The sequence below is a fragment of the Mobula hypostoma genome, chromosome 7 (assembly GCF_963921235.1).
Source record: "Mobula hypostoma chromosome 7, sMobHyp1.1, whole genome shotgun sequence".
Lineage (NCBI taxonomy): Eukaryota > Metazoa > Chordata > Chondrichthyes > Myliobatiformes > Myliobatidae > Mobula > Mobula hypostoma.
This window is the reverse complement of record NC_086103.1, coordinates 25,942,845-25,962,885: the sequence shown is the minus strand read 5'-3', so window position 1 is coordinate 25,962,885 and position 20,041 is coordinate 25,942,845. Positions and strand designations below refer to the sequence as shown.

The window sequence follows — 20,041 nt, the reverse complement described above, 5'->3', positions numbered from 1 at the left end:
AAGATGGCACTAAATGGCGGTTCCTTTGCTTGCATCTTCGGAAACAGCTCTATTTACATCTTTAATATCTTTATTTTTCCCTTTCAGGGATCTTTTGAAGACTCTGACCTGGAGTTACACGCAGACTTCGGTTCTTTGCGGGATAGGGACCAATTTCAGGACTGGCCATTGTTGTTCGGCATGCCAAGGGTTTGGCCTGAGAGTCGGCATAGTGTTTGAAAGCATAAGATCTCGGGGCTCGGGAGATGGGTGGACCGAGGGCCGGTGTCACAACAGAAGACCTGTGTGTCATCGGAGAGGCCGGAAAATCTTTCACTGTGGGCCCGAAGACCTAACATCTTTACGATCTTCAAGCACAGAGCTCGTAAAAAGCGACGAAACGGACTTTTTGACATTGTAAACCAGCAGGTTGTTGTTATGTCTCCCGCTCGCTGTGAAAATGGGGGATACGTCCCTCTTCTTTATTAGGGAGAGAAAGAACCTGTGGTTTGTTGAATGCTGGATGAAATCTGATAGTCTTTGGGGTATCTGCAAGGTCTGTGTCTTTTCTATTGCCCAGCTCACGCTTGTGCTCAGTAGCGGGTGCGCTTTTTTTGCCGGGGGGGGAGGGGTTATCATTGCCTTGCTGCCACTTACGCACGGCAGTGGGGGGGAAGCTGGGGTTCTCACGTTTAATTGTCGTTCATTCTTTGGGGCACTTCTCTGTCTTCGTAGATGTTTTGCAAAGAAAAATGCATTTCAGAATGTATATTGTATACATTTCTCTGACATTAAATTGGACCTTTGACCCTTTGAATGAGGTGGCAGATAAATGCATGGCTGAAGAATTGGAGCAAGGGGCAGGGATTCAGAGTTCCAGATATTTCAGTCCTCTTCTGGGGCAGGTGGGACATGTACAAAAGGGACGGGTTGCACTTGCATCCAAAGGGAACCAATATCTTTGCGGGCAGGTTTGCTAGAGCAGTTGGAAATGGTTTAAACTAATATGACAGGGGGATGGGAACCAGTATGATAGAGCTGAGGATGAACCAACAGGTTTACAAGCTAATAATAGGTGTAACATGAATGTTAAGGAAAGACAAACCAATGATTGAGTGCAAATGCAGACAAAGCAAAGAGTTAAATTGTACCACAGAGGTAAAATTCAATAACTTCCAGTTCCCCGGTCCCGACCGCTTCATTTTCACTGTGGATGTCCAATCCTTGGACATCCCCATTCCCCATCAAGAAGGCCTCAAAGCCCTCCACTATTTTCTGGACAATAGACCTCACCAGCTCCCCACCACCACTACCCTCCTCCGGTTGGCGGAACTGGTACTCACACTTAATAACTTCTCTTTTGGCTCATTCCACTTTCTTCAGACCAAAGGTGTAGCTATGGGAACTCACATGGGCCCTAGCTATGCTTGCCTCTTCGTTGGTTATGTGGAACAGTCTGTGCTCCAAACCTATTCTGGTACTGCTCCCCACCTTCCCCTTCGCTACATTGACGACTACATTGGTGCTGCTTCCTGCACCCATGCTGAGCTCGTCAATTTCATCGACTTTGCTTCAAACTTCCAACCAGCCCTCAAATTCACTTGGTCCATCTCGGACATTTCTTTCCCCTTTCTCGATCTCTCAGTCTCCATCTCTGGAGACAGACTGTCCACTGACATCTTCTACAAGCCCACAGACTCTCATAACTACCTCCACTATACCTCTTCCCACCCTGCCACATGCAAAAATGCCATTCTTTATTCCCAGTTCCTCCGTCTCTGCCTCATTTGCTCCCAGGATGAGGCTTTCCGTTCCAGGACATCTCAAATGTCCTCTTTCTTTAAGGATTGTGGTTTCCCTTCTGCCGTCATCAATGATGCCCTCACCGCATCTCCTCCATTTCCCGCACTTCGGCCCTCACCCCATCCTCCCGCCACCACAACAGGGACAGAGTTCCCCTTGTCCTCACCTACCACCCCACCAGGCTCCGGATCCAGCACATTATCCTCCGCAACTTCCGCCACCTTCAACAGGACCCCACCACTAAGCACATCTTTCCCTCTCCACCCCTCTCTGCTTTCCGCAGGGATCGGTCCCTCTGCGACTCCCTGATCCACACGCCCCTCCCCACGGATCTCCCACCCGGCACTTATCCCTGTAAGCGTAAGTGCAACACCTGTCCCTACACCTCATCTCTTGCCACCATTCAGGGCCCCAAACAGTCCTTCCAGGTGAGGCAACATTTCACTTGTGAGTCTGTTGAGTTCATCTATTGCATCTGGTGCTCCCGGTGCGTCGTCCTCTACATCGGTGAAACCCGACGCAAATTGGGGGACTGCTTCGTCGAGCACCTCCGCTCCGTCCGCCACAACAGACAGGATCTCTCAGTAGCCACCCACTTCAACTCTGTTTCCCATTCCCATTCAGATATGTTCATACATGGCCTCCTCTACTGCCATGATGAGGCTAAACTCAGGTTGGAGGAACAACACCTCATATACCGTCTAGGTAGTCTCCAGCCCCTTGGTATGAACATAGAATTCTCCAACTTCCGGTAGTTCCCTCCCCCTCCCTTCCCCTATCCCTATTTCACTCTGCCCCCTCCCCCAGCTGCCTATCACCTCCCTCGTGGTTCCGCCACCTTCTACTACCCATTGTGTTTTTCCCCTATTCCTTCTTCACCCTTCCTGCCTATCCCCTCCCTGCTTCCCCTCCCACACCCCTTTATCTTTCCCCTGACTGGTTTTTCACCTGGAACCTACCAGCCTTCTCCTTCCCACCCTCCCCCCACCTTCTTTATAGGGCCTCTGCCCCTTCCTTCTTCAGTCCTGACGAAGGGTTCCGGCCCGAAACGTTGACTGATCGTTTCCATGGATGCTGTCCGACCTGCTGAGTTCCTCCAGCGTGTTGTGAGAAGCAAAATTGAAATGGGGGAGGAATGCAGGGCTAAAGATGCTGCATTGAAATGCACGTAACATTCGGAATAAGATGGGCAAATTCATGGTGCAATTAAGAGATTGGTCGGCGTGACATTGAGGCTCATGCTGAATCGTTGCTGAAAGAAGGCAATTGTTTAACAATACTTTGTATTGAAAAGACAGGCAGGAAGGAAGCTGTGGTGTGGCTCTGTTGGTAAGAGAATAATATCTTTAGAAAGAGGTGACATAGAGTCAGAGAATGTTGAATCTTTGTTGGAGGAGTTACGAAAATGCAAGGGTAAAATAAAACATTATGGGAATCATATATAGGCCTCCAACTAGTAGCCAAGATATGGGGTTGAGATTGCAAAGGGCACTGGAAAAGGCAGTTATAAGAGTAATGACACAATTGTAATGGGGGACTTCAATATGCAAGGGGATTGGGAAAATCAGGTTGGTGTTGTATCGCAAGAGAGGGAATTTGTTGAATGCCTACAAGTTGGCTTTTTAAAGCAGCTCATGCTTGAGCTTACTTGGGGAAAGACTATTTTAGATTGGGTGTTGAGTAATGACCCACATCTTTATTAGGGAACAACATAAAGGAACCTTTAGGAGGCAGTGATCATAATATGATTGAATTTATACTGCGCTTTCAGAGGGAGAAGCATGAGCCACATGTATCAGTATCACAATGGAATAAAGGGAGTTACAGAGGCATGAGAGAGGAGCTTGCACAGGTGGATTGGAGGCAAATACGGGGGGCTGCGGGGGGATGATGACAGAGCAGAGGAGGCTGAAGTTTCTGGGAATAGCTCACATGGAGCAGGATAGACATGTCTCACAAAAGAAGTTCTCAAATGGCAGTGGTAGACAACCATGGCTGACAAGGGAAGTAATGGATTGCATAAAAGCCAAGGAAAGGGCATATAAGGCAGCAAAAGCGAGTGAGAAGTTGGATGATTGGGAAGCTTTTAACATCCAACAGAAAGCAACTAAAAAAGCTATAAGAAGGGAGAAGATGAAATATGAGGGCAAACTAGCCGATAATATAAAGCAAGATACCAAAAGTTTTTTTCAGTTCTATAAAGAATAAAAGGGAGGTTATAGTGGATATTGGACCACTGGAAAATGATGCTGGTGAGGTAGCAGTGGGGGACAAAGAAACGGCGGCTGAATTTAATGAGTACTTTGCATCAGTCTTCCAGGAGGAAGCCATTAGCTTTATACCTGAGGCTCGTGAGTGTCAGAGAACAGGAGTGAAGGCCATTGTCGTTACAAAGGAAAAAATGTGACGTAAACTCAAAGGTCTTAAGGTGGATAAGTTTCCTGGACCAGGTGGACTATATCCCAGAGCCCTAAGAGAGGTTGCTGAAGAGATAATGGATGCATTGGTCATGATCTTTCAAGAATCACTTGATTCTGGCATGGTCCTGGAGGACCGGAAGATTAGAAATGTCACTCCACTATTTAAGAAGGGAGGAAGGCAAAAGAAAAGAGATTATAGACCAGTTAGTCTAACCTCAGTGGTTGGGAAAGTGTTGGAATCTATTATTAAGGATGAAGGTTTGGGGTACTTGGAGACTAATGATAAAGTAAGTCAAAGTCAGCATAGTTTCTCTAATGGGAAATCTTGCCTAACAAATTTGTTAGAGTTCTTCAAGGAAGTAACAAGCAGGGTGGGCAAAGGAGAGGCAGGGGACATCATTTACTTAGATTTTCAGAAAGCATTTGATAAGGTGCCACACATGAGGCTGCTTAACAAGATAAAATCCCATAGCGTTACAGGAAAGATATTGGCATGGATAGAGGAATGGCCGACAGGCAGGAGGCAGTGAGTGGGAATAAAGGGGACCTTTTCTGGTTGACTGCTTGTGACTGGTAGTGTTCCTCAGGAGGCAGTATTGGGACCGCTACTTTTCACATTGTCAATGATTTAAATAATGGAATTGATGGCTTTGCAGCAAAGTTTGTGGATGATATAAAGATAAGTAGAAGGCTTGGTAGTGCTGAGAAAGCAATGCGATTGCAGCAGGACTTAAATAAATTGGAAGAACGAGCAAAAAAGTGGCAGATGGAACATCAGTCTTTGGGAATGTATAATAATGCATTTTGGTAAAAGGAATATGAGTGCAGATTATCATCTAAATGGAGAGAAAATTCAAACACCAGAGGTGCACAGGGACTTAGAAGTCCTTGTGCAAAACTTCCAGAAGGTTAATTTACAGGTTGAGTCTGTGGTAAAGAAGCCAAATGGAATGTTGGCATTTATTTCAAGGGGAATAGAATATAAAAGCAAGGAGATAATGCTGAGTCTTTATAAGACACTAGTCAGGCCACACTTGGAGTTGTGTTAACAGTTTTGGGCTCCATATCTCAGAAAGACGGTGTTGTCATTGGAGAGAATCCTCAAATCCAGAGGAGGTTCAGAAGGATGTTTCCGGGAATGAAGGGGTTAACATATGAGGAACATTTGGCAGCTTTGGGCCTGTACTCACTGGAATTTGGAAGAATGCAGGGGGATCTCATTGAAATCTATTGAATGTTGAAAAGACTGGATAGGGTGGATGTGGAGAGGATGTTTCCTATGGTGGGGGGTGTCCAAAACTAGAGCGCACAACTTCAAAATTGAGGGGCGACCTTTTAGAACAGAGGTAAGGAGGAATCTTTTTAGCCAGAGTGTACTGAATCTGTGGAATGCTCTGCCACAGACTGCGGTGGAGGTCAAGTCCGTAGGTATGTTTAAAGTGTAATTTGATAGTTTCCTGATTGGATATGGCGAAAAAGCAGATGTATGGCTTTGACTGGGATTCAGGATCAACCATGCCAGAATGGCAGAGTACACTCGATGGGCTGAATGGGTGAGGAAGATAAAGAATGGTAGGGTGAAGGAACCATGGGTGACAAGTGAGGTGGACAATCTAGTCAGGTGGAAGAAGGCAGCATACATGAGGTTTAGGAAGCAAGGATCAGATGGGTCTATTGAGGAATATAGGGAAGCAAGAAAGGAGCTTAAGAAGGGGCTGAGGAGAACAAGAAGGGGGCATGAGAAGGCCTTGGCGAGTACGGTAAAGGAAAACCCCAAGGCATTCTACAATTATGTGAAGAAAAAAAGGATGACAGGAGTGAAGGTAGGATCGATTAGAGATAAAGGTGGGCAGATGTGCCTGGAGGCTGTGGAGGCTGTGGAAGTAGGTGAGGTCCTCAATGAATACTTCTCTTCGGTATTCACCAATGAGAGGGAACTTGATGATGGTGAGGACAATATGAGTGAGGTTGATGTTCTGGAGCGTGTTGATATTAAGGGAGAGGAGGCGTTGGAGTTGTTAAAATACATTAGGACGGATAAGTCCCCGGGGCCTGACGGAATATTCCCCAGGCTGCTCCACGAGGTGAGGGAAGAGACTGCTGAGCCTCTGGCTAGGATCTTTATGTCCTCGTTGTCCACGGGAATGGTACCGGAGGATTGGAGGGAGGTGAATGTTGTCCCCTTGTTCAAAAAAGGTAGTAGGGATAGTCCGGGTAATTATAGACCAGTGAGCCTTATGTCTGTGGTGGGAAAGCTTTTGGAAAAGATTCTTAGAGATAGGATCTATGGACATTTAGAGAATCATGGGCTGATCAGGGACAGTCAGCACGGCTTTGTGAAGGCCAGATCGTGTCTAACAAGCCTGATAGAGTTCTTTGAGGAGGTGACAAGCCATATAGATGAGGGTAGTGCAGTGGATGTGATCTATATTGACTTTAGTAAGTCATTTGACAAGGTTCCACATGATAGGCTTATTCAGAAAGTTAGAAGGCATGGGATCCAGGGAAGTTTGGCCAGGTGGATTCAGAATTGGCTTCCCTGCAGAAGGCAGAGGGTGGTGGTGGAGGGAGTACATTCCGATTGGAGGATTGTGACTAGTGGTGTCCCACAAGGATCTGTTCTGGGACCTCTACTTTTTGTAATTTTTATTAACGACCGGGATGTGGGGGTAGAAGGGTGGGTTGGCAAGTTTGCAGACGACACAAAGTTTGGTGGTGTTGTAGATAGTATAGAGGATTGTCGAAGATTGCAGAGAGACATTGATAGGATGCAGAAGTGGGCTGAGAAGTGGCAGATGGAGTTCAACCTGGAGAAGTGTGAGGTGGTACACTTTGGAAGGACAAACTCCAAGGCAGAGTACAAAGTAAATGGCAGGATGTTGGTACTGTGGAGGAGCAGAGGGATCTCGGGGTACATGTCCACAGGTCCCTGAAAGTTGCCTCACAGGTGGATAGGGTAGTTAAGAAAGCTTATGGGGTGTTAGCTTTCATAAGTCGAGGGATACAGTTTAAGAGTCGCGATGTAATGATGCAGCTCTATAAAACTCTGGTTAGGCCACACTTGGAGTACTGTGTCCAGTTCTGGTCTCCTCACTATAGGAAGGATGTGGAAGCATTGGAAAGGGTACAGAGGAGATTTACCAGGATGCTGCCTGGTTTAGGGAGTATGCATTATGATCAGAGATTAAGGGAGCTAGGGCTTTACTCTTTGGAGAGAAGGAGGATGAGAGGAGACATGATAGAGGTGTACAAGATAATAAGAGGAATAGATAGAGTGGATAGCCAGTGCCTCTTCCCCAGGGCACCACTGCTCAATACAAGAGGACATGGCTTTAAGGTAAGGGTGGGAAGTTCAAGGGGGATAGTAGAGGAAGGTTTTTTACTCAGAGAGTGGTTGGTGCGTGGAATGCACTGCCTGAGTCAGTGGTGGAGGCAGATACACTAGTGAATTTTAAGAGATTGCTAGACAGGTATATGGAGGAATTTAAGTTGGGGGGTTATATGGGAGGCAGCGTCTGATAGTCGGCACAACATTGTGGGCCGAAGGGCCTCTACTGTGCTGTACTATTCTATGTTCTATGTTCTATGGATAATGCTGAGACTTTATAAGACACTAGTCATCAGTTTGAAGAACAGGAACGAGAGGATCAGCCTACCACCATTTTGCCCCAAGCCAATGTGGTAACACCAATTCATTGGAGAAATCGACTTTCTTGTTCGTATGGTCCATGCACAAGGAGCGTTTCCTAAGAATGGTCTTCTGGGTTGGCTGCTCGTCCCAAGTTCCATCCAGTCCCAGGTACAGCAATGGGGACATTCATCGAAAGATACTGCTCACCCAAGGATTGCCAGGACTCTTGAGTTTATTAAGAGAAGATATTGGTGACACAGAATGACAAAGGGAGTTTGGCAGTATGTGCTGGCATACGAGGTGTGCACCTGGAACAAGGAGCCCTGTACCTGACCTGAAGGTCTCCTCCATCCCCTACCCGTCCCAGAAAAACCATGGGCTCATGTCTCCATGGACTTTGTCACAGGTTTTCTGCCATCAAAGGGGAAGACCATCATCATGGTAATTGTTGATTAGTTTTCAAAATGCCTGCAAGTTTATTGCCTTAGAGAAGCTACCATCTGCAGTGGAGGCAGCCAAAATTGTCCTGAACCAGGTCTTCAGGGTCCATGGGTTCCCGATGGACATTGTTTTGGATTGTGGTCCACAATTCTCATCACATTGCTGGAGGGCATTTGGTACACTGATTGGGGCAACAGCAAGTCCTTCCTCTCAGCTTCATCCGCAGTCCAACGGCCAGATGGGGCGAATCAACCAAGATTTAGAACATTCCCTAAGATGCCTGGCCTCAGAAAGACCTGATGAGTGGTGCAACCATTTGATGTAGGCAGAGGTCACCCACAATACCTTACAGCATTCGGCTCACAGGATATCATTGTTCAAGTGCCAGTTTTGTTATCCTCCGCCGCCTTTTCCGGAACAGGAATCCAAGTCTGGGGACTCTCCGGCCGAAGATCTCGTAATCTGGCCTGTTGAGCCTGCTCCACCATTCAATAAGATCATGGCTGATCTGGCCATGGACTCATCTCCACCTCCCTGCCTTTTCTCAATAACCCTAAATTTCCCCACTATACAAAATCTATCCAAACCTGTCTTAAATATATTTACTGAGGAAGCCTCCACTGCTTCATTGGGCAGAGAAGTCCACAGATCATCCAACACCAAAAGCAAAAATGGATTCGGGAAAGAGAGTTTTTCCTAGCCTCTACCCAGAAGGCGAAAACCCATGGTGACCAAAGGAGAAGACAGGAACATGCTTTGCAGCCTGGGCAACAGGTCTGGCTGTCCACTCATGATTTGCCTCTCTGGGTGGAGTTTAAAAAGTTGGCACCCAAGTTCATTGGACCCTTCTAGGTCCTGAGGGAATTAAATCTGGTGGATTACATCCTGCTGCTCCCTAAGACCTTAAAGATCAATTCCACCTTCCACATCTCTAAACTAAAATCTGTCTGCACCAGACCCTTAGCACCATCACCATCAGACCCACTGCCACCTGGGTTCATCGATGGGGAACAGGTCTTCACGTTGAAGAATCTTGGACTCCCATAGTGTTCGGGGTGTTCGGCAATACCTCGTGGACTGGGAAGGATTAGGACCCAAGGGGTGGTGCTGGTTGCCTGAAGGAGACATCTTGGATCTGGCTCTCATCTGTAACTACCGTCACCATCTCTCCAACCAGCCAGGTTCATCAGGAGTCGGCTGTGGAGGGGCAGAGGGGTGTCCTGTTACAAGATGCTCTCACCCACACCAGCATCCAGCTTTAAGATGCTTTAAGTCTCCGGAGTATGGATAGCAAGTGCAAATCTTTAAGGGTTCAGAACGGTCCCACTAATTGGCAGATATGTTTTGGGTGCCAAGAATTAAGTATTTAAGGAGCACCTGAATTGAGGTTCAGTGCTCACTCGTAAGCCGAAGTAGAGATATTGTCTGGCATTTTGTTTTTGCTCAGTTCCAATTCCAGCTTGATACTGTGTCTCGGTTCCAGCCTCTGATACCCCAGCACTTTGGTCCAAACCATCTTCGTCAAGGTCCTTGTCAGACCCACAAATTGCTGGAGGAACTCAGCAAGCCAGGCAGTATCTACGGAAAAGATAAATAGTCGACGCTTCGGGCTGACCCCCTTCTTCAGGACTGAGGAAGAGTCTAGCCCGAAAAGTTGTGTTTACTCTTTTCAATAGATGCTGTCTGGCCTGCTGAGCCCCTCCAGCATTTTGTATGTGTTGCTTGGATTTCCAGCATCTGCAGGTTTTCTCATATTTGTTATCAATGAAATGTGCTCATTTGTAGCAATGGTACAGTCCAAAAACGTAAAATTACGATAAATTACAAAATGAATAAATAGTGTACAGAAAAGAACTAATGAAGTAGTGTTCATGGATCATTCAGAAATCTGATGATGGAGGGGAAGAAGCTGTCCTTAATCATTGAGTATGGGTCTTCCAGCTCCTGTACCTTCTCCCTGATGGGAATAATGAGAGGAAGCTATACCCCAAATGGTGAGGGTCCTTTATGGCAGACGTCATATTCCTCTATACTTTTCAGAGGCTATTCTCAAGCCTTAGTTTCCTTTCTCAAATTCATTACCTCATTTCTTGAACTGAATTTAATTTTCCAATCTCGTGACTGCCTAACTAATCCATACTAATCTGATTTTAACCCCACGAGTTGTAAACCAGATATCCCACCTGGAACTTCAGATCATCAAAGTTTATCTATACTATGATGAGCAATAATTTCAGACAGCAACTATTTGGTTAGGACACAACTGTGTTAAGAGCAGATCAGATCCTCTCCTGAAAAGCAGATAATCTTACATGCTTCACAGGGTGGAGTATTTTTTTTTAATTTCTGGAAATGAAAATCAACATGCAAACTCGGGAAGCAGTGTTGCAGGTCGTAGATTCGCTCAGCTGCAGGTAGACAGTATTAATTTTTCCTGTTAATCAAATTATTGTCAAAGAAGAATCTATTAACTAATTGGAAAGCTCTGCAAGCCTGGCATCCTCGCTTCCATTTTCATCCCATTTTACACATTGGACCTAAGCAGTTGGGTGAAGAGGCAGAGATACATCTCTACCAAAGGAGATGTAAGGCACTCTTTCCCTCTGCTGCCTACAGGTCATCCTTGGGCAAAGTTTAGCCCCTCCCCCACCACAGTGTCATGTGAAGCCTTGGAAGCAGGTGGTGGACAGTCATGTGAGCAGCTGGTGCACATCCCAAGATCTGGTTATGCGACCACTGACACCAGACAGACAATCTCTGAAGAGCATTGGATACAGCTAGGGACACCAGTCTTGTGAAGACACTGCCCAGAAGAAGGTGACGGCAACCACTTCTGTAAAAAACTTTACCAAAAATAATCATGGTACCAACGCAAGACAATGATTGCCCATGCCACATGACATGACACATGATGATGATGACCTAAGCAGTGATAAATTGAGAGGGAAATGTTGGAAGTAAGTGTTAGTCTAAAGTCTTGAGCAATGCTCCCAGTACTATACATTTAGATGGAATTGAATGATTTCATGTCTTGTTAGGAGACTATACAGTTGAAGCTAGTTCTTGAATAAAAATTCAGCTATTTATACCAAAATTAACTTTAGATCCCATTGCAGACTTGGCATCCCCTTTAGCAGGCATTGACACTGGCATATCTCTGAAGTTTCTATGATTTGGAAAGAGATGTCATTTTTTAAAAAAAGAAAATGCACATCTCTAGTCAGTTGAAGTTTTGAGACTGAAATGTGCTTATCACAAGAGCATATGAGAGAACAATAAAATAGAACCAGGAATTGGAAGCAGTGAAGCTGCAGGCTTCTCTTTGTACTTACTCTGTCAGTCAATATCATCACTGATGTTCCACTAAAACTTTGCTGCACCTTGACAACATCTTGGATATGATGTTAACCCGGAATGTACTAAACAACTGAGTACTCGCTTCCTCCTGTATAAATAACCAGATCTGAAATTGTTTTCTGATTTTGATCATTTACTTGTGTACCGGTGATAACTGCTGTAGGCTGTGGAATCTGGGAGTGGTTTGTGACTTATTATGCCCTACAAGTGGATAATTACCCAAAAACATATCCATACATTAGAAATAATGCATTGGAAAGGATCCAAGGTGTTGACTGTTATTTGGGGGAATTGCATGCACATTGGCACAAGGGAAGGAACTGTTTCCAACTCAGAAAACAGAAGCCCTTCTCGCTGCACCAAATCTATGTTGCATCTAATTTCTTCCAATCTTTAGTGCAAACGTGTACAAATATTGGATGCTAATCATTCTCATCTCAGTATATTTAGTCCCACTGATGTCAAGGGAACCAAATTTCAGGATGGCAACAAGCCTCAAGATGTGTACACAATTTTAGACCATGTAACCAAAGAAGTTACCTCACATCATTTTTTAAATTGTAGTATTATGAAAAGGTAATTTATCTCATATGACTAATAGAAAATAATGCGGTCCAAACCACAACAGTATCTGAATCACAATGATAAAAGCTAACAAAGAAGATTCAGAACGTTTAGAAAACCATAAGACCATAAGATATAGGAGCAGAAGTAGGCTATTCGGCCCAACGAGTTTGCTCCGCCATTCAATCACGGACAAATCCAATTCTTCCAGTCATCCCCACTCCCCTGCCTTCTCCCCATACCTTTTGATGCCCTGGCTAATGAAGAACCTATCTATCTCTGCCTAAAATACACCCAATGACTTGGCCTCCACAGCCGCTCATGGCAACAAATTCCACAGATTTACCACCCTCTGACTAAAGTAATTCTCCGCATCTATGTTCTAAATGGACGTCCTTCAATCCTGGATCCCTTCAGGCTTCTGGCTTTGTGGCTATCTGTGAGCAAGTGAACCTCAAAGTTGTATGATAATAAATGTACTTGAATCTTGAATCTCATTAAGAACGTGATTCTGTTGCAATTCGTAATTGTTTTCCTTTTCTTTGTCAGTATGTGCAACCTTATTCCATGTGGCTTGTTTAATTTGTTACAGTGAAACTGATTCAGACTGATTACGAACTGTTTGCAATTAATATTAAAAGAGTCAATACATCTGATAGGTTCATAAGATAAATTGTGTCTGCTGATAGTTGATTCTACAGGGTTCAGTCTCTTGCAGCAACCAAATGGAGATGAGGACAAATCCATGATCTGCCTCACTCACATCTTTGGATACTGGTGCAAATTTACCAGACCATCAACTCCAGGCAGTAGATGGCCTCCCCCTAACCATTCACTAGACCAGCACCAAGACTTGCCAGGCTTCAACACTACAGCATGAACATTGTCCTTTAGGTTCTTAAGTCTTAAAGTTTGAATAAGAAAATTAAGATTCTGGCTAAACTTACTTTTTACGAAGGAATTCACCTAATGACAATATTTTTCAATTTTTTATGAACTATGTAAAATCATCTTAAAAATTGTTCAGAAACATTAATGATGCACCATAAAATGTATGTCTGATACAGTATTATATCAGATATGTAGTTGAGATAATATCAAATAATAAATCCTTCCTCTTATAGGAAATAATGTAAATTGGGAAAATCCAGCTAATCTACACCAGCTGAAATCTAAGTAATTGCCATCCATGAAAGTTTATAATTAATCAGAATTACAAAGGAGAATCTAAATGCAAATAACCTTCCTTATGGAATTGAACAAAAAGGGTAATGTGCTTACGTTATAGAATTATTCCGAAGGCAGGAATTAGTTATTCCTTTCTCACCTCAAATTCTACCAAGGCAGTTTAAGAAATTTGGTTAGTATTACATGGTATCTAAAACACAGCTAGAACATTTGATCCAACATGCTTCCTCCATCTTTTAGCACCTATCCATTATGTGTTTACCAGCTTCCCTTTCAACTCTCGACGTTACTTGCTTCAATGAAATCTTACGGTGACAGTCTGCACAGTCTGAACACTCTGTGGGTCAAGGAAGCTCCCCTGAGCTTCATAAACTCAAGAGGTACTGCAGATGGAGGTATTATTAAGAAAGTTGGAAATCCTGAGATGTTGGAAATTCCGATGAAGGTTCCCAGCCGGAAACATCGACTACTTATTACACTCCATAGATGGTGAGTTCCTCCAGTATTTGGTGTGTGTTCCCTGAACTTCGCTGTGAGTTCATCTGTGAATATTTTATATTCATGCTCCCTAGATCTGATCTAGCCTTTCAAATGCAAACATCTTCACTGACAGGAAGAAGTGAAAGTGCCTACGCCATCTGACCCTTACAACATTAAAACATAGCTCAAAAGGAAATGTGGAAATGAAAACCTATCATCACGAAAAGAGAGCATGATACCCTAATGGCAGTGAAACCTACTATTCCGACCAGTCTAAATTTGACCACACCAGCCTTTTAATAAATAATAAAGAGCTAAGCTCTGTATCAAAAGATGTGAAGGTAACAATTCACAAAGACTTTTTCAGGGACGTAAGGATAAACAATATACATCTTCTAGTGTGTACTTTTATACTTTGTATCATTGACCTGCTTCTCAGCTCTTTACCAAAATATCCAACAACAGCCTGTTAGAATGAAAGCTTATCCCCATTGTCCTGATAGCAAAACTGTTAAACCCCTTTTTTATTTTCAATTCTGACTTACAGTTCCAATATGTTATGTTTTTTTTAGATTCTGGATTTCTAACTGTAGTAATTCATTCCAGGTCCATTAAGCACAACAGAAAGCATAGGTGCCCATATAATCAAAGTATCAATTTAATAAACCACTAACCTATACATTTCAAATAGCAAACTAACACTGTTCTAAACAGAGCACGATCAAAGAATTATGCTTTTTAGTAAATGGATAAGTTATTTTCTATATTGATAATCTGCAGTCCCCTGTTGTGGCAAATTTCATTTCCTCTAATATCAATCCATATATTAATAGCAAACTGTCAAAATCCATTTTTATTTCCTGTCAATATTAAATTAATCTACAAAAATACCACTCTCTTGGAAAATTATACCACAGTTCTCTCCAATACTCAATGGCAATCATAAATCAGTCATTTAAGGCATGTCCAACAGAGAAGTAATGTGTTGAAAGGTCTACCGTTTTTAGATAGTTTGTATTTTTAAAAGCAAATTACTGAAGAATTTTGTTTTCATATGACGTGGAGAATATTTCTCAAAGCCAGTGCATGTTGCAATGCAACGGCAGGATATGGAGGGTGATCTCTGTAACCCAGCACACAAGAAGATTCAGGAGAGAAAGGTAATTCTGATGAGAATACTAAACTCTCATGAATGCTGGCTTTCAGATTAAGCATTAAACCAGGATCTTGAGTCTCCTTTGTGGTGGATGTGCAAGGATCTATGGTAATGTTCTAAGAAGAAGTTTGCTGAAGTTACAGAGCCAGATATCCATCATTTTGTACCACTAAAAACAAGTGATCATTTATCTTTGCTCTCCATAGGACCTTGCTGTGTACATATTTGCTGCTGTCTTCATACTTTACAAAAGTGATTATGTTTAAAAAGATGCACATAAGCGACTCTGCAGATGTTGGAAATCCAAGTAACTCACACAAAATGCTGAAGGAACTCAGCAGGTCAGGCAGCATCATGCAAAGAGTAAACAGTCGACATTTCAGGCTGAACCCATCTTCAGTGAAAAAGTACTTCATTGACTGGGAGATAATTTGCGGTGACAAATGCAGGTGCAATTTCTTTATCAAATGAAAACAAAAGGGAGCAAGCATACAGGTTCACAGTTTAAGATGACACCCCTGAACATGTTTGAGAACAGCCTGTTTTGATTGGGTACACACACTTCAGGAGTATCTAGAAATCACAACTTCCTGCTGTGGAAGTAAGAGTCCTATCAATTGAGACACATTACTTTGGTTTAGAGTCCATTAATTTGAGTCACATCCATCAATCTTGATGTTTGTCATGATGTCAGGCTGGATTGGAGTGGTCTGGGCATGTTGTTACTCTCTGAAATGAAAGTGACCTGTCTGGGAATCACTACAATCAGAAAGGAAGTTATTGATAAGCAATAAGGCTACATGGCTAACGCTTGTTTGAATAGTCATCGCATAAATCATTCAAAATGTTCACCATGAGAACTATCAGTTCCCTGCTTGGATGTTTGAATAGATGACAATCGTCCCCAAATGACCTCCCTTCATCTCTCAGCTGTAAGCCAGAGGCCAACATTACAAGTGTGTAAATTCAGCAGTGGTCAGCACAGATTTACTAACAACATGGCAGCTGAAACAACCTGGACCTGTCAATCTTGAACAGTTCCAGCAGCAGTGTAAAATGTGTAAATACATATTTCTTTGAATTCCTATTTAAACAAGTATTCTCTGTTGGAATCAGAATGCCATTCCAGGGATTTATCTTCACCATCCAGTATTTTTGAGGAAAGGAAATAGCAATGAATTAATGTACAAATGTTTCTGAGAAGAGTTAATACTTTTTTTCACTCTAAATTCCAAATGACTCTATTATGTTGCACATCTAAAGAATTGCAATTAACTGACCATTAGACAGGACTTTTCACAGCATGTGGGCAAAGTTGTTAGGGCAAAAATGTGATAGGTTTTCAGAGTTTAGAATAGCACTCCTTCAGAAAAAGCTGCCCGGTCTACCTGAAATGCTAGATTAATGAAAGCTGGCCTCCACAGCATCAAAGCAGCTTGTTCCAGTCAAATGCTGTCATGAGCAATATGCAACTTCCCTATTTTATATTGTGCATGTGTAAAACTCAACACAGCGGCGTACGTGACTGAGCCGTTCATGTAGCTTCACTTGGTTTATGGTTTGTCCAATCTGAGCAATTGCTACCCGTGACAAACAGACACAGCCGGTGCAGCCAGCACAAGCGCCAGGATAACCTTTTATCCCAGGCACACATAGTTGACACCGAGACAGACACTATTCCCCAGACTCAAGTGAATTGCTCGGCTTTTTTCGCTCACTGTGCAACCTCGTTATAGATCAATCGTGTTAAAAAAAACTCAGCAATACATCACGTATCACAGGATAACAACTGTACAAGTGAAACCTTGAGCAGACTATCAGTCTGCAGGGGCTTCGGGGAAGATTTGCAATTCAACAACTCGGCAAATTAAGTGCTTCGAGGAACTAGCCTGCCACCGTGGGGCTTAAATAGAAACAAAATACTTTAAGCAGGAGCTGCGAGGGTGACTTAATTGTCTGATGACAATTAAATAAAAAAACAACGACTAAACAGAAAGCTGTTGTGATCGAGCATCTGGACGCGTCAGTTCGCGAACAGTACAGCGTGGCCCCAGTAAAGTCAGGTTCTGCCATGTGCAGTCGACATTGATAGGAAAAGACTGCAACGAGGGTTGACAGCTCCCCATGCCAGCGACCATTCAGGAGCACAGTCTAAACTCATCATGATCTGTGCCCGTGTGGGAACTGTGGGGGTTATTAGTCCCAGACCTAGTAATGAAGAATAGGACAATAAATAAATATAAAACAAATATGATTTTGGACAACTTAAATAAAGCTCTGCTCGTGGCGGGAATGTAAACTCGGCTTTGCTTCGCCCTGAAGTACAGTTGAACTTATCAGTAATAGCTGGGTTTGCAAACCATACCTGTGTCCATAGCAACTAGATTTGTACGATCAACAACTTAAATTAGTCAGACTCAAACTAGTGGAATTCCACAGCATAACACCTACCTCACAGCAACCTTCAGTTTTAGTTCTCAGTCTGCGACCGCGAGAGATTCTGGTGACTTGAGAAGCTTCAGACAGCGTGGCTGCACTTCTTCAAGGTTTGGCCAGGCTGAGGTGTGTGTTCAGACCAGAAATATTGTTATCTATTTTGTTAAAGGGGAGAATAGGCTTATCTTCCCTAAACCAAAAGCAGCTGCTGCCACACAGGGCTCTTGCTGTCAGTGCTGCTTTCGTCTGGCTGGTTGGAATCTCGTGGAATAAGAAATCGAGCCGCTCTCGATGTGAACACGGGAGCATGCTCTTGCCTCTGATGTAGTGTTACTGCACAGAGATTCTGCAGGCATCGGGAGGACAGTGTGACAGACAGCTGGGCTGCGCCCTCCTGCCGAGGGACAGGATGTGATGTGAATGCAGACAAATGAGAGGCAGCCCTGAACGGCAGTATCACATCCCTCATTCAAATTGATACCAGCTTCGCTCTCAGTCCAATCAGTGGACACTGTCAAACGGGCGAGCCTGGGGAAATCGTTCACTTTCAGTGTGGTGGTGCTTTTTTTAAAAAAAAGTATGTTCCAGCATCCACCTGTTCCACCTCTACCTTTCCTCCTGGAACATCTCTTATCTCTGAAACATTCCGTTCTAAATGAAGAGCTGTCTGATTGAGGTGTGCAAAAAAAAACACGAGGGGATAGAATAGAGGGTGAAAGGAAGACCCCTTTTCTCAACTGTAGAGGTCAATAACCTAGGGAAAGTGCAAAAATTGAAAGTGATTGGTGGAGAATGGGAAGAGTTGTGGAGATTTTTTTTGCCAGAGATGATGAGTGGTCTCGAACTCAACGCCTTAAAGGCGCCGGAGGCAAAAGCCTTTATTGCATTTACAACGTATCCAGATAAACATATGAAATACAGGAACCCTGAGGGTTCTAGTTCAAGAGCTGGAAAGTGGGTTACAACTGGGTGGCTCTTTTGTTCAGCCAGAACAGTGGGAAGGAAACGTGCAGGAAATTCTGAGGATTCTATAAAATACAAATTAAATGTCTTGTTCAATGTTAATGAGTAAGCAATTTAAAAATACGTTCTGGTTTTAGATAGGATATACTTTGTTTAAGGAAACGGCAAGGATCGACTTTCGTCCATTTTAAAGCGCATGGGTTATCCTGATGCCGAAATAACATTCATGCCCAACGCCGAAGCAATTCTATTGCAGTCAGTTATAACCTGTTGTAATGCTCTCATCTGACATAAGTTTTATCCTACTTCCTGTACGCAGTAACACAGGCAGCTCATCAGATCAAACGCTGCAATAAACAAGTGCATCTAAGATTTAAGTTGTCTCAAAAAGTGTTGAAGTGGGTACAGTCAATCAGATTAATCTGAACGCATAGATCTACAGATAGTGGCACACTGCTTTGTCTAGGATATGTGCCAATCTAAGGGCAGAACACATGTATCACATATTGTGCACACAATAACGATCAAGAATCAACTTTGTTCACCATACACATTTACATGTTACATATTTGCTGTGGTGTGTTGGTGTAACAAAACCAACATTCAACAATTATACAGAATAATAAACTATATAATAATAAAGTTAGAAGTACATAAAGACAGTAAAATTTGCATATGTACATAAATACCAGCATGTTTTTACAATGTAAATAGCATTGTAAAATGGCTTAAAGTGTTTGCAGTGTAGTTTAGTGACTGAGGTAATAAATAGAGGGGGCAGGGAGACTAACTAGAATGATTGATCAGATTAATCGCCAGTGGAAAGATGGCATGAAGTTTTTGTTTTAATAACCTGATAGTGGGAGCCTCTGGTGATTAGTCCTATGTTAGTGGTGTTGTCTGCAAACTTTATTAGTTTAATTGATGGATCACTGCAAGGTGATGTTTCAGGTGCATCAGGCATAGGTCCACCATTGGTACAATACATGTTTAAAAGAATATCCAATTTCCACAGAGTTCACATTGCTATATGCAACCAGATGCTATTCCATGTGCACCCTAATAGAAAACGTGTGGCACTTCACACACAGCATGTCAACACTACATGCATGACATACTCCACTTTCAATATATCTCACGAACTTCCATACGCATTGTATTACTGATTTCTTCACAGATAACAGCTACTTTATATGCCTAAACAACCACCTTAATTATGTCAAGTGTGCTAGAACACATATTGAAAACTTTCTCTGGTGGCAAAAACTTAACTATTTCTTGTGCACATCACAGGTGAATATGAATTTGTCACCTGCCGCATTAGAATCTTCACTGATCTTCACTGGGGTTACAGCAGATTATGAAAAGTGCTCATCTGCACTTCTCTCTTCTTAACTATTCACTTGCCACACAGCCTCCATCTTCTGCCCTCCATGAACTTCGGGACATCCAAAACTCTGTTGCTCATGTGTAAGTTGCGTCAGCTCTGGTTCACCTGTGCTGCAAACGCCGTGATTTAAAATTGCAAGTTGTTCCATCATATCATCCACCTCTTTCTCTCAAGTGTCCCCTAGCCCTACAAGGTAACCATGCCTTCCGTAACTTGGGTCTTGTTTTGGAACT

At 43.2% G+C, this 20,041-nt stretch overlaps 1 protein-coding gene across 1 annotated transcript in view; it reads right to left on the bottom strand.

Moving 5' to 3' along the window:
- Nucleotides 1–17,618, bottom strand: part of LOC134349198 (teneurin-2-like) — a 3,136,038-nt gene extending 3,118,420 nt beyond the window's left edge. Inside the window, exon 1 of the mRNA XM_063053178.1 lies at nucleotides 17,471–17,618. The gene's annotated coding sequence lies outside the window, so the exon portion shown is untranslated. The remainder of the gene's footprint in view (nucleotides 1–17,470) is intronic.
- Nucleotides 17,619–20,041: the final 2,423 nt, after the last annotated feature.